Source organism: Cydia splendana, chromosome 15 (genome assembly GCF_910591565.1).
Source record: "Cydia splendana chromosome 15, ilCydSple1.2, whole genome shotgun sequence".
NCBI lineage: Eukaryota > Metazoa > Arthropoda > Insecta > Lepidoptera > Tortricidae > Cydia > Cydia splendana.
This window is the reverse complement of record NC_085974.1, coordinates 19,387,826-19,403,076: the sequence shown is the minus strand read 5'-3', so window position 1 is coordinate 19,403,076 and position 15,251 is coordinate 19,387,826. Positions and strand designations below refer to the sequence as shown.

The following is a 15,251-nucleotide window of genomic DNA, read 5'->3' as shown; positions in this document are numbered from 1 at the left end:
AGAACTTAGACCTAAGTAAGTAATATCGTATCGAGAGTCAGAAAGTTTAGCCCGAACAGCGTTAGAATGAATAAACTAGTAAAATAAGATGAATAAACTAGGTATGAAGCTATTGAATCGTAAGCGTGGTGTTACAATAATACTTTTTGGAAATTAGAAGGTCAAGTTAGTTTAGAAGTTATTAAAACTCTTTTATTGGCGTTCTGAAGGTCAACTTTTAAACAATAAAATATTTTTTATTTATTTAAAAAGGGGTTTAACTAAAATAATAATGTTTTAATAAAAAGGGCTTAAACTGTAAAATCTATCACTGCCAAAGAAAATTATGCTAATGGAGAGGTTTACATTGAATTCTAAACTTCTATTTTATTTGCAATATTTTACATGTAATAAAAAAAACAGTTATTATTTGTGTAGTTATTCGTTGTCTTACATGTTATCTCAAAACATTATTGTCATACATATCTATGCAAGACATAATTAAATTAACCGCAGTTTAAAACCACAGTGCAACCAGCCCCGCAGTCCTTACGCGACGAATGAATTTTAATGCTTTTCGCTAATGGCTCCTCGACAAACGACACGACAGACGACAGACGACAGACGATAAAAACAGACGACAGACGACAACGGACGATAGACAGACGGACTAGTGCTCTGCTAACAACTTGAGACTTAAGATTGAAACTTTGAAAGTGCCTATTTTATAAAGAGAATAAAAACATAAAAACGAAAGAATCTGGTGTGGAGAGTTGGAAAAGTAAGTCTTATTTTAATTGTGTAATTGTGTTGTGAAACGTAAGTTCGTACCATCACGCTCCACGATTGTTGCGCTATTTAGGGTCTTAGCTAAAATTGGTTGTTCAATACCTACTTACGTTATACAATTTCCAATAGCATGAACCCTAAATGGCATAACAATCCCGTGTGGCGACTGTACATGTAAAATTACTTTAGTTACATTTACATGTAGGTACATGCATGTAATTAATGTTTTTTTTTTACAAAAGCTTACAAATACTTATCGACGCCGGAGCTTTAGACTACAATTTTTAATTACGCAAAATATTAGGATTATAAAAATGCGGTATGACAAATCGGGTGTACCTATTTTATTTTTTAGTTAGTAATCTTTATGATCAAGATATATACAGTGGTATTACTAAAAGAAATTAATAACTAACTCAAATCTAAAATAGGCCCTTCAGGCATTGTACCAAGGATGCTGGCGGCATTTCCTCGCTGTATCACAATGCTGATACGTTGTGCGAGGTAGCCGCCAGCTCTTCGGTCACCAGTTACATCAACCAGACGCTTCGCGATTTCTGTGAACAACTTATGCGCCCTGGGACCCTATGGACCTAGAGTTTAAACTCCAAATGGTACAAAATGGTACTCTCTACCGAGGCTCTAGTTAGTAGGTGCATTTCTAAAAAAATCAATAAACAGAAAAATATTGTCAAATAATAAACGGCTCTTCTCACCGGTACGCCAAGTAAAATTTATCCTCATCCGCTCGTCATTTCATTTACTCCCCAAAACAGTTAACAAAACAAAAGAATAAAATTAAACAACGCAAGTAAACCGGCATAAAAGAGGTATTGACTCCGTACCGTAGGTAAACGGCGCGGAGTGTACCTGAGTTTGTTTAGGCTGTTTGAGTGTACGCTTCGCCGCGTTTCGTTTTTGCATTATGCTTTCGTTTGCTTACTTGAGATGATAGGCGAGTCAATAACGAATGATATTACCTATAGATGCGTATTCGTTTGAAACCGTAAACGTAGCAGGTATGTGGAAATGATTTTCTGATATTTTGCATGAAAAAATTCACAGATTTCGTGCCTCACACGACTATCGAGCACATTGGAAATGAATCTACGGAATTCGAAAAAATATTGTCGCTGAGCGACGAGAAAGTCTGGATAAGGAAAAAGTGACAAAATAAAACTACAACGTTGAATGATAATTATTTTATTCTTAGACTAATACAAGTATCCTGGACATAACGCATGTGAACAAACAAATTGCAAAATTTCCGCACGCGTATCCCTCCCTCTCCCTCTCCCTCTCCCTCTCCCTCTCCCTCTCCCTCTCCTCTCCCTCTCCCTCTCCCTCTCCCTCTCCCTCTCCCTCTCCCTCTCCCTCTCCCTCTCCCTCTCCCTCTCCCTCTCCCTCTTCCCTCTCCCTCTCCCTCTCCCTCTCCCTCTCCCTCTCCCTCTCCCTCTCCCTCTCCCTCTCCCTCTCCCTCTCCCTCTCCCTCTCCCTCTCCCTCTCCCTCTCCCTCTCCCTCTCCCTCATCCCTCTCCCTCTCCCTCTCCCTCTCCCTCTCCCTCTCCCTCTCCCTCTCCTCTCCCTCTCCCTCTCCCTCTCCCTCTCCCTCTCCCTCTCCCTCTCCCTCTCCCTCTCCCTCCCTCTCCCTCTCCCTCTCCCTCTCCCTCTCCCTCTCCCTCTCCCTCTCCCTCTCCCCTCTCCCTCTCCCTCTCCCTCTCCCTCTCCCTCTCCCTCTCCTCCCTCTCCCTCTCCCTCTCCCTCTCCCTCTCCCCTCTCCCTCTCCCTCTCCCTCTCCCTCTCCCTCTCCCTCTCCCTCTCCCTCTCCCTCTCCCTCTCCCTCTCCCTCTCCCTCTCCCTCTCCCTCTCCCTCTCCCTCTCCCTCTCCCTCTCCCTCTCCCTCTCCCTCTTCCCTCTCCCTCTCCCTCTCCCTCTCCCTCTCCCTCTCCCTCTCCCTCTCCCTCTCCCTCTCCCTCTCCCTCTCCCTCTCCCTCTCCCTCTCCCTCTCCCTCTCCCTCTCCCTCTCCCTCTCCCTCTCCCTCTCCCTCTCCCTCTCCCTCTCCCTCTCCCTCTCCCTCTCCCTCTCCCTCTCCCTCTCCCTCTCCCTCTCCCTCTCCCTCTCCCTCTCCCTCTCCCTCTCCCTCTCCCTCTCCTCCCTCTCCCTCTCCCTCTCCCTCTCCCTCTCCCTCTCCCTCTCCCTCTCCCTCTCCCTCTCCCTCTCCCTCTCCCTCTCCCTCTCCCTCTCCCTCTCCCTCTCCCTCTCCCTCTCCCTCTGCCTCTGCCTCTGCCTCTGCCTCTGCCTCTGCCTCTGCCTCTGCCTCTGCCTCTGCCTCTGCCTCTGCCTCTGCCTCTGCCTCTGCCTCTGCCTCTGCCTCTGCCTCTACCTCTATCTCTATTTCCACCACCACAAGAATGCATAGATTGTCGAATAGTGCGTTATCTACGCCCGTCTCAAACAGGATAGATAGAGTTAGACCAAGAAAAATCTGCAGCGATTTTGAAAGCCCACGCAGTGCAAGTGTTATTCTGCCGTCATAATCCCGATAATTCACAACAAACACCGATAACGAACTCTGCGAAACATGAAGTCATAAATGTCCTGTGAAAAATGTCGTTCTGACTTTTTGACTATTTTAAGGTTAGGCTACAGGGCAAACCCTTAACCCGATCGTCTTTGTTTTAGGCTCAAATTGTAGCTGACTAAATTGTCCAGAGCCATTTTTCTCAAATTTTTGATATCATTCTTCGTTTCCAAATTATCGAGCACCAAAATCAAAAATACGGAAAAAATTGAATTTTATTTTCACTATTTCGACCATAACTTTTTTTGTTTTTGACTTTCTCGAAGAATTATTTTTGCACCTTACAGCTCTCGTGATTATGCGTCTTTTGAACCTATTTTTTAATATCATATCTTCACAACTTTCCGAGATATAAGGGGATCGCACTTTTTCGTGAAATCGGACCGTATACTGGAGCGAACGAAAAGACATTTCCAATGTCAAAATTATAATATTTCGGTAAATTACACCCCTAACAAAATAAAAAATATTTGGTAGGTTAAGGTTAAAAAAATTGTTAGATAAAGTTTTCTTATGTTAAAAAAAATTTAAAACTAATGATTGTATGTGATTCGAGCGCACGATATTTAAGATGAAAATAATATGTAGCATACCGTTCTCAGTCGTAACTTTTCACATAATACCCAGTTTAAATAAGTGTAACATAAATATTAATTTCCATTCTAAGCTCCCTGTAACCGGCACTACAGGCAAAATTTCTAAACTAAATTTGCGTTACCAAATTAGTCAAATTACGAGCAAAGTAAACATAATATATTCCCGTTCATAAAATATGAGTTCAGCATAATTACCAGCGCAGTGAATTCATTACTTAATAGTTTATGCTTCATTTGAATTTTACACCGGTCGCCATTTAGAATTTTGAAAATCCGCTAGAAAAAATCGTGAATATTAATGTAAATCCCTTCTGTGATAACTAAAGCGGTTTTGAAGCGTAAATATTTGTTGAACGCGAATTTTTCCTACTTAATCATATTCTCTATTACCTGGCATATGTGACATGAAGGTAGTCCCAATACTAGGTATATACCTCTTCTTATATATCAAGAGGATTTGGGCTAAAGGGCCATATTTTATCTTTGAAGATTTTTTTTGTGGTTTTATCACAAATGTTTGATCTTCAGTTATGGATGTTTTCTAAAATTTTTCCTTAAATATAAATAAATTTATTTATTTATATTTATACCCGCCGTCGTAGAAGCAAAAAGGAAGAACAAATTATAGACTTTGTAATCTTTGTATCAAAAATTTAGTTCCACATTTCCCAAACTAACGTCAAACTTATCAATATGGCTTTGCTTCAACGCATTGGTGTTCCCAAATACTTATGTTTATATCAGTCCGTACATGTATATACACGCAGACACAAAGCTCTCGAACAAGGTTAGCACGATCCAATCTTTGTCACCTGAGAGTCTCCGAGATTGCACCATGCAGCCTTATTGGCCCGACTATCCTTGCCACAGAAAAACCACTCCTGTCACGTCGATATAAAGCTGAAGATCGTATGGTTTGAGGAGATTGCCTATGTCCAGTGAAAGTACCGTATTAGATGGCCGTCTGTTAGGCCGAGGATTTAACAGAGCCATCAAAGTCGGCCATTTTACTCCGCGTCGAAGCTACATAGGATGGTTCTCTAGGAGATGTATGAAAGTTGTTTTGTGGGATTTAAGACGAAAGTGGACGACCGCCCGAAACCACCTTTCCAAACTGGTCCCCATTGTACTTTCTGGATACTAACATTTTTGAAAATATTTTCACCTAATTTGATGGACATCATTACATAGAATTTTATTTATTATTTAGTATCTATAAAATAACAAATAGTCTAAACATAAAACGAATTAAGAACTAAACTTAAATATAAATATAAACTAAATATGTATACATTTTAGTTTCCATACTACTTGATTGCATGAGTACATTGTGCAGCGAGGGGGGGGTAAGTAAAATATTGTACGAGAGTTTGAAATATATTATACGTTTAACCGAAAATGCGCAGTTATACGGTATAACTGCGCATTTTCGGTTAAACGTATAATATATTTCAGACTCTCGTGCAATATTTACCTACAACTGCACCTGTGTATCTGTGCATTGTTACCCTACACTTCCTACCCTCGCCCTTACATTAGTAAAATTCTCATTAAACATGAGTCAGGCTAAATTATTCATATCCATATCTGATGAATCACGGTGCATAATGTCACCCTTTGGGAATTACCATTTTAAAGAGGCATTCCGATGGTAGCGGGAAAGCTTACAGGAATGTACGTAATGCTTATATGCATCTGCATTTACTACATTAATATCTAGGTACACTGTGTTTGTAGGTACAAGGGGAAAAATCAATTTGTATTTGTACACGTATAAATATTATCAATTATGATGATAACTACAAAAAAAATTGAGGCAGACACTGAACAATTGATTTGGTATAAATATAATTATTATTTACAGCGGTTTTTATCTTGGTTCTCTTCCGAGTATCCTCATTTCAAATTTTATTCATACGAAGAACCAGAATCCGAGAAGAATTTTTATAATTGCAACAGATTACAAATGCAAGGTACCTATATTAAATGCCTTGGCATGGTCAAGGTCTTAAAATGTACACATTTTCTCACCTTCATTGAAAATAAGGTAAAAATTGCATACATATTTATAACATTTTACATCAACCGAGTCCCTACCGGATATTACTCCCGCACTTACCCAACTAAAACCACTAGTACACCAGTCAAATCTTACAATAAAAAAACATTGCGTGATGTAGTTCTATATTTTTTTGTATGTTGTTTGGAGTCCTTGGAGGAATGTGAAACTATGTTTTGCAAGCAAAAAAAAGTTGTGCTCCCTGCGTAATTTGCAAAAAACTGCAAAAATTTCGGAGTTTTTTCAGTTTTTGCACTTTTATTATAAAACTATGGGTTTTTGGTCAAAACTTGCTATGTAATGTTAAAAGAACATTAAATTTGGAACAATTTAAGCCCATGTACAGCGCCTCATGTTAAACAGTTCATGAGATATGGAACTTTAAAAAAAGGGTATTTTTTTCCTTAGAATGAAATTTTTAGTTTTTCCTATATTTCAGGACAAATATCGGCACAACCGCTCATGCTATGAGATATATTGCGATGAATAAAGTTGTAGCAAATTTAATTACCTTTCATTTAAGCGCAAAAAAGGGTCAGTAAGTTCTACGTTTCTCTAGTTATCGTAAAAAAATGAAATTGCTATAATGAGGAAGGCAAGTAATGTATTGTATAAGGCATTGTCAAAATCCGTACAAAAGGCAGTACCATCGTCGAGAGTGACATCTACGATTAGCTTTTACCGGTCTTCTCCGATAGCAGCAGAGCGATGTTAGAGATCAACCATTTTTAAAATGCACTCCCCTCTTAAGCACTTCATTAATTCAGTAATGAAATCAAGATACAAACTGTAGTTTTGCTTGTTTTTAGGCTCCACTTTTTGGTCGTAGCCATTGATTGTAGTCTACGATACCGATTCTTATTTAAGAATTAGTTCTTGTTTTGTACGACCTTGACGATAGTTCACGGTGATTGGCGTGGTGTTGGCGAAACGCACCAGAATCACTGAAAGTCGTGTCAATAGATATCTAGCTGTCGCTTTTTGGTGCTCTTGAGTGTACTGTGAGTCGTGTTAATACAAGATCACGATAATATCCTAACCACAACAAATTGATACATCAGAATCAGCTACCATTACCCACTCTAGGTATACGTTTGTGTTATAAACCACGGGTTTTTACTAGCAATATCCTATTACTACGAGTCTTAACTACATACATAGGTGTATAGATTGACAAACTAAATCGGGAATAGAAGAAGAACTAAACGAAACACGTACTATGTACTAGTTTTTATTCAGTAAGGTATAGATAAGTGTGTGTTGACATGATGCATGCTCTGCCAAGCCGGGCAGATTGCATACATTTGTTACTTTCTAGCAATGAGACATTCTTTTGGCATAATTAGTTAATCATGTTAAGATTGAGATATATTTGGTTACGAATTACACATACTATGCCAAATAATTTACAAATTTTTAGTTATCGGTACTTAAATATCCAATTTGTAACTCAAAAACTTCAATATGTATTTGCCGTATTTTCTATTGACAAATTAGTCCAATTATTTTTATTTTTAATTGGTCCAGACTATAAATACATTTATACAGTAAAGACTGAAATAGGTATTTATAGTCACAACCCGTGGATTGACAACTCACTGAGCAGTAGCTCCACATACATTTAGCCTTAACAGCCATTGGAAAAGAATTTGCAATATTACGTGTAAATACGGTAAACCACTGAAGAAGTTATAATATACTGGTAACTTGACAAGACTGAGTCACATACATGCCTATAGCACAAACATATACTTAGCGTGGGTAATGGTAGCTGATTCTGATGTATCAATTTGTTGTGGTTAGGATATTATCGTGATCTTGTATTTAACACGACTCACAGTATACTCAAGAGCGCCAAAAAGCGACAGCTAGATATCTATTGACACAACTTCCAGTGATTCTGCTGCGTTTCGCCAACACCACGCCAATCACCGTGAACTATCGTCAAGGTCGTACAAAACAAGAACTAATTCTTAAATAAGAATCGGTATCGTAGACTACAATCAATGGCTACGACCAAAAAGTGGAGCCTAAAAACAAGCCAAACTACAGTTTGTATCTTGATTTCATTACTGAATGAATGAAGTGCTTAAGAGGGGAGTGCATTTTAAAAATGGTTGATCTCTAACATCGCTCTGCTGCTATCGGAGAAGACCGGTAAAAGCTAATCGTAGATGTCACTCTCGACAGGCAGTACCATCCCTTTTGTACGGATTTTGACAATGCCTTAAACAATACATTACTTGCCTTCCTCATTATAGCAATTTCATTTTTTTACGATAACTAGAGAACTGTAGAACTTACTGACCTTTTTTTGCGCTTAAATGAAAGGCAATTAAATTTGCTACAACTTTATTAATCGCAATATATCTCATAGCATGAGCGGTTGTGCCGATATTTGTCCTGAAATATAGGAAAAACTAAAAATTTCATTCTAAGGAAAAAATACCCTTTTTTTAAAGTTCCATATCTCATGAACTATTTAACATGCGGCGCTGTACATGGGCTTAAATTGTTCCAAATTTAATGTTCTTTTAACGTTACATAGCAAGTTTTGACCAAAAACCCATAGTTTTATAATAAAAGTGCAAAAACTGAAAAAACTCCGAAATTTTTGCAGTTTTTTGCAAATTACGCAGGAAGCACAACTTCTTTTTGCTTGCAAAACATAGTTTCACATTCCTCCAAGGACTCCAAACAACATACAAAAAATATAGAACTACATCACGCATTGTTTTTTTAGGACATTTTTTTGTAAGATTTGACTGATGTATAGCGCTTTCCTATACATTTAGGACTGTACGCTTAACAGCTTAAGGTTTAAAATCCATTGGCTGGTTCAGATGCTTTTACTCTCGACACTTAGACTCTTAAATCTATAAGCTTAAGGTTACAAATCGTCTAGCAGGTTGGGATGGGTAAATGAGTCTTTGTTTCGTGTCTAATGTGCCGGAGGTGCATTAAGACGATTGTTCTCTTGTGGGAGCCTAAGTTTGAATACAATGATGCAATGGGATATACTGCCATAAATCCATAATATATGTATATTGTATTGCTTATAGCAGAGGCTACTAGTTTTGCTGAGACTTAGCGGCCCAATGGGCAAACGAAAGGACAATACTTTTTAATACAATTTTGACCTTGTTTAAGCATGTCTGTATAATTTGTATTTCTTATTACATTGTTATCATTCGCTCGCGGTAATACATTAAATGTAATGTGTTATGAATATATTTTACTAATGAAATGCACGCGCGAATGATAACTAAATATCATCAATTAGATATTAAAATGTATGATCAAGGCCAATTAACTGTGACATTCATATATTATCGTTGTGATGTCAGGAATTAGAGTATTTGAATATCATTTTAATTATTATTTGCGCTTTCAATTCGCTCGGATTTGTCCTTGTAGGTAAGTACATATGCATTACCGCGAGCGAGACGATAACTAACTGGCATCATTTACATCCAATATCGTTATTGATGTCAAATGTGCATTTGAATTGGCCTCTTAGTTTTGGTCACAAGAAATCTTTTTTTGGTGGTACGCGACAGCTACGCCAGCCTCGTGGACGGGTTACGACTACAACCGCTCACCCACGAGCTTACAAGTAATTGCTTCAGTACGAGTTATTACTCCAGCATTAACCTTGATTTTCTGAATTTACTCAAATGCCACACAAGGCGAAATAAGCCTTGCTTCCTTAATTTAACGTCGATTTTTGAATGGGTAAGTCGTTCTAAAGTTAGATTGAAACCTTTGACATTCCCCTAAAAGAGTATTAACTTTCTAAATGCAAATAGAAAACACATTTTACCGTCTGATTTTGGTCTAAGTTACGAGTACCTACCTAATTTATTATGCAAAACAATTACGAATAAGTAATTAAAATAATGTGATTTGAGACGTAGGTAAATATTTAATTGTTTTTACGAATTTAATAACGAATTTATGATTAATTTAGAGTATTTAAGAGCACAAGTCACTACACCGCTGCATCTACATCTGCAGGAAGCCGTACATATGGCGGGTGACAGAAGCCTATGGAAGAGACTGGTCAGCAACATTAGGACATGATGTCACGATCCTCAGCATTGAGGGAACGACTGATGATGATGAAGAGCATACGTGTTTAATGAACTTTATTTTTAACTGTAAATAACTATTATACGAACATCAGTAACAAGTCCCTACTTTGCAAGTAGTATTTTGACTGACTAACGTTCACTAAAAACGTGTAATCCCCCACACAATCACAACAACGGGTCTCCTCTCCACCCGCGCAACGGCGACAAATGCGTCAGTGAGTCAGTGAGCGATGCTGTGAGTCTGTGGCACTTGACCGCGATCGTTCAAAGTGCACTTGTTTTTGTGCGGCAGAATGTATGGTAAGCAGTCGGCTAATATATGTACAGTTGGCAACAGGAGCCCGATTCAGTTTTTAGGGTTCCGTACCCAAAGGCTAAAACGGGACCCTATTACTAAGACTCCGCTGTCCGTCCGTCCGTCTTCTCACGAACCGTGATAGCTAGACAGTTGAAATTTTCACATATGATGTATTTCTGTTGCCGCTATAACAACAAATACTAAAAAGTACGGAACCCTCGGTGGGCGAGTCCGACTCGCACTTGTCCAGTTTTTTAATACCACGTCGGTGGCAAACAAGCATACGGCCCGCCTGATGATAAGCTGTCACCGTAGCCTATGGACACCTGCAACTCCAGAGGCATTACATGCGCGTTGCCGACCCTTTAAAAACATGTAGGTACTCGTAGTACTCCTGTTTTGAAGAACCACATACTCGGGAAGACCTCGGCATAATATTAATTTAGTAGGTAACTAAGCGTTTGTCAACTTAAAAAAATAAAATAAATCGGATACAAAGAATAATAAAATATAATCAAATGCATATTGACATATTTATTCATGGTGAATGTTAGGTAAAAATGCTACTTTTATGGTTTTACTTACGCGTAAATTAACGTTACTAAAAACACTTTCAGAAAATGAAAATGGAATCGATCGTATCAACGAGAATTGAACCAATTTCTTTTGGTATCTTGGTTCGATTGGAATATTATTTAAATCTCAGCAAAAAAGACAAATAATCTCAAATCAAAATCCGCGAAGTTAAATAAAGGCTGCTTCTTATAATCCTTCGCTGAATAAAACATCGCATCTTAATTTATTTCGGTCCTGGGGCACTTATCGAGTTTTTGTACCGTTCATAGTAACCCCGTGGCGCAGTAGCGAAATATACCTACTGGTTGAAATAGTTATAAATCAAAAATCATTTATTTCATCTGCGATAAACTAAAATTGCATACAAAAATATGACTTTAGTTTAAAACATAAATTTTACTAATTTAAAACATAAGAAAAACTAAAAATGGAATAATAAAATTAATCTTTTAAAAAATAAAGTAAAACCGACTTGAAAAAGGATCAAATAAATTATTAGTTTTATTTAGAATTAGTTTAATTTTTAAACAATTAATGCTAGTTTAGTTTTTCTTTATTTATTCTTGTATTCTCCTTTTGTCTCTTTATTTAATTGTATTCTCCTATAATATTGTATCGTGTTCAATAAAAGCACTTTTTGTATAGTTTAATTTAGTAGCATTTCAAATTCATAACCAGTTTATCTGCTGCTCAGGCCACTCACTCTAAATGGTAGTATATGAACCAAACTCTTTGAATTTACGAAAAGCGCATCCAACCTTTCACTGTAACCCTTTTATATAGCTCCCTGGAGAATAATAGTACCACTCTTGTACCACAACGGTAAAGTGTATTTTATGGCGTATCTATTCTCCCCGTGTCACCCTTAGTGGTCATGTGAGCAGATATATATCTAAGTAGATCACTCAAACGCATCTACATGATTTGTAGTCTAATTAAATTACAATGTTTAGTGAAAGACAACTTAATATGAACATTTAACAATGTTAAAATTTGCAAATATTAAAATACGTAGTAAAATCTACTATCCCCCAATGACTATCGGCTCGATTCGGAAAATGAATTAGATTTTTACTAGACTTCAACAAGTTACGATACGGATAATTTAAAGATATTTGTAAGATAGATATGTCAAATTTGACGTTAGCGCGATTCTGGAGGTCCTCTTGAACGATTTCGACAAGTTATGACTTAGATATCCAAGTCACATCTAGTCGATATCTAATGTAGATCTAGTTGATTTCTAAATCGTCTCAAGATTTTGTGATTATCTCGAAATCCGAATAGGCCTGTATCATATTTTTGGCGGTTGTCAGATATTATTACAGGTGACAACTAATCCTAGTATAAGTAGTATTTCCAGTAATTTATGAAGACAGCGTAGGAGCATGAGATGTCTATTTATTGCAAGTCTGTTGTCACGGTCACGGCTCCCTGCACTGTTTCCCCACTGTTCCTCATTCAACTGTCTGTTTCCTCAAATAATTAATAGGGCCCTTCGACAAAGGGTTGATCGGAAAAAGTTTAGGTACTTTCACCCGAAATTAAAGGTTGCTCGGTTAAATTGTTTATTGCTTATTTTTTGGGATGTGCACAGTTGCGGGGGTACATTTTTAATTTTCAGGCTTAATCAACCTATTTTTTAAATGAAGGTTTTGGTGGTCTATTTCGAAATTTGTGTATTCATTTAAATTGCTTTTCTTACAAACTTGGTCAAGTAAAATATTGAGTTTATCAGGCGGTTAGTATAAATCCAGTTGACTTGTAAAATTTAATCTTGAACTGAAAAAAACTGCATCAAAACAAGTGGTTTCGAAAGTTTTTCTATAAAGTTATTTTTGTGGGTTAAAAGGCCATTTAAATAAGACATAACTTTATAATTGTTTTTTCGTATTTTTAAGCCTATACAACATTTTTACTATGATTTTATTGAAAAGCATAAAACTATTATACATCCCCATCTTCAGCAAGCTTGATAATATATCGTCAAATAACGAGTTCACTCGTAATAAGATAACGCTTTATTGCCCAACACCCAGTAATAAATTATATATTTCTGTACCACTTGTCGCGACTGTAGTATTCGCTCTCCAGCTTTTAATTGTAAAACCTCAAAGCGTTTCGTTGTGTAATTAAATCCAGGGAACTTTTAAATCTATTTAAGTACCTACTAACAAGCAAAAGAATCCAGATAATCGGATTAAACTGCACCAGTTGAGTGTCATCGTCTTTTTTACGACGCTCTTATTTATTCTATTATTTTATAATGTTCTTATTTCGTAGTTGTAAGAGGGTTTTACAAAGAACTTAACACCCAAACTTATTAGATTCTTCTAATAATAATAATATTTAATAGTAGTCACCAAACCGCGTTATCGAATGTGTAATGTTGCTGTTAATTGAAAATCAGGGTTGGCAAAAATATGTAAGTACCCTAAATTCGCCATTAGTACAGTCAGCAGCAGAAGTCGCTATACACTCCAGGTGCTCAAAGAGTGGTAAACGTTTAAACTGTCAAAAAGTTGTTGACTGTCATGGTAGTATTTACTTGTGAGCGCTCAACGTGTCACAAATATCTTAACAGTCGCTATTCATTAATTTCTACACTTACAACAAGTCATTGGTACCTTAGCTGTCAAAAAACCACTGGTATCTAAGCGGTCAACGTGTCAAATATATCTGAACAATATAGAAAAATAGACGTTTAAAGCATACAAGTATGGTCGAATATTGAATGAAAAATAGTCATGCTAATTTCAGGTAAAGCATTTTGACAATCATCGAAAGCAGTACAGTCTTGTCATCACATACATGTATCTCACGTTTTGCCCTTCAACCATTTGACAGGGGCCTCTCGCTCATGGTCAACTTACTACAAACTATTTCTTTTAGCAGAATCGTCAAAACGAATGACACATAGCGAAAGCTGAAGCCGAATTTAGACCCAATTGTCAAGGCACGTTGTGGTCTCAGTAACAGGCGTTTGCTTTTCAAAGCAGAGACCGCGGGTTCAAATCTCTGTCGCACGCACCTAGAGATTACAGCTTTTTTATTTTTGGTTTTTATTTCTATTATTAATTTGTGTCTTCTGGTTTTATGTTAATTTCATAATTTCGCATTAGTTTATATAATTTTTGAAGATATGTCACATGTAGCGTACCTATGTATGACTTTCTAACAGGACGTTGTAGGTTTGAACCCGCAGTGGGCGTTCCTTAGATTACTCCTGTGCGGGAATGCCATTTGATATTTACTGCTAGGTTATACTAACAATAAGTTCAAATATATGTCGGAGAATGGCTGAAATGTGCCATCTGTCGCCTTCAAGAGGCGTTTTATCATGCAAACCTTGACAAACTAGGGTGTTACGTACACCTGAGTGGCGTTCGACGCAGTTCTGCCAAGACGTCATAGAGTGCGCTGTTAAAACAATTGAAGTCCAGAACAATTGAAGTTATGCTGTCAATCAATCTTCAGAAGGAGCACGATGAGAACGAGCGGGAGAGGATGACGTCTGTGGCCGTTCCTGGGTCAAATCCACTGGTTTGCTTAAGATAAGAAACGTATCGCGTGCTGTGATTTGTAATGAGTCTTGTGCAGTAAAGATTGTGAGCTGAACATCGTATTTCATTGAAGGCCCTCGTCATCCACGATTGAAGGTTCTGATATGCTGCCGATAGTATGATACGCCCACGATTCCCGACATCAGAAGTGTGGCCGAACACACGGAATTCGCTACGGAATTCCTCTTGGAAGCTCAAATTTGCCAAATGAAGGTGGACTGAAGGTCCCAAAAATCTACCCTGATTTTGAAAATCCCTGGCATTCCTTAATTCAAGAGTTTTAAAGGCCTTAGAAAATGAAGAAATCTCATGCTATCGCTGGTGGAAAATAAAGAAGTATCGTGATGGAAAATATTTGAAGTGAAATGACAGTTGACATATTTGATATTTTATAAATTGTGATCCAGTTTTGCCTTACGTTTTGTGTTATGTTGTGTGAAATTTTCGTAAAAATGTTGTTGTTAATGTTGTTACTCTAAGTAATACGTTTACAGTCATTTGCATCCTGAAGAATGAAGATAGTTGCTGCGAGATCTCCCGTCTCGCACGGGTTGGAGCTGCGGATGGATAAACGTGGGTGCCTTAGTTTGTTTACAGAAACCGAGATGAGCTGCATATTTACTGATTGCCAGACTGTCACTGGAAGTTGGAAATCACGTGAGTTGCTTCCGTTATTTTATGATTTGTAACTGTATTGGTTGAAAAGTGTTAAAAT

At 37.6% G+C, this 15,251-nt stretch overlaps 1 long non-coding RNA gene across 1 annotated transcript in view; it reads left to right on the top strand.

Annotated features, from left to right (window-relative positions):
- The window catches only part of LOC134797822 (uncharacterized), an 87,678-nt gene extending 76,907 nt beyond the window's left edge, over positions 1-10,771 (top strand). Inside the window, exon 2 of the long non-coding RNA XR_010145113.1 lies at positions 10,648-10,771. This is a non-coding gene — a long non-coding RNA (uncharacterized LOC134797822). The remainder of the gene's footprint in view (positions 1-10,647) is intronic.
- The last annotated feature ends 4,480 nt before the right edge of the window (positions 10,772-15,251 follow it).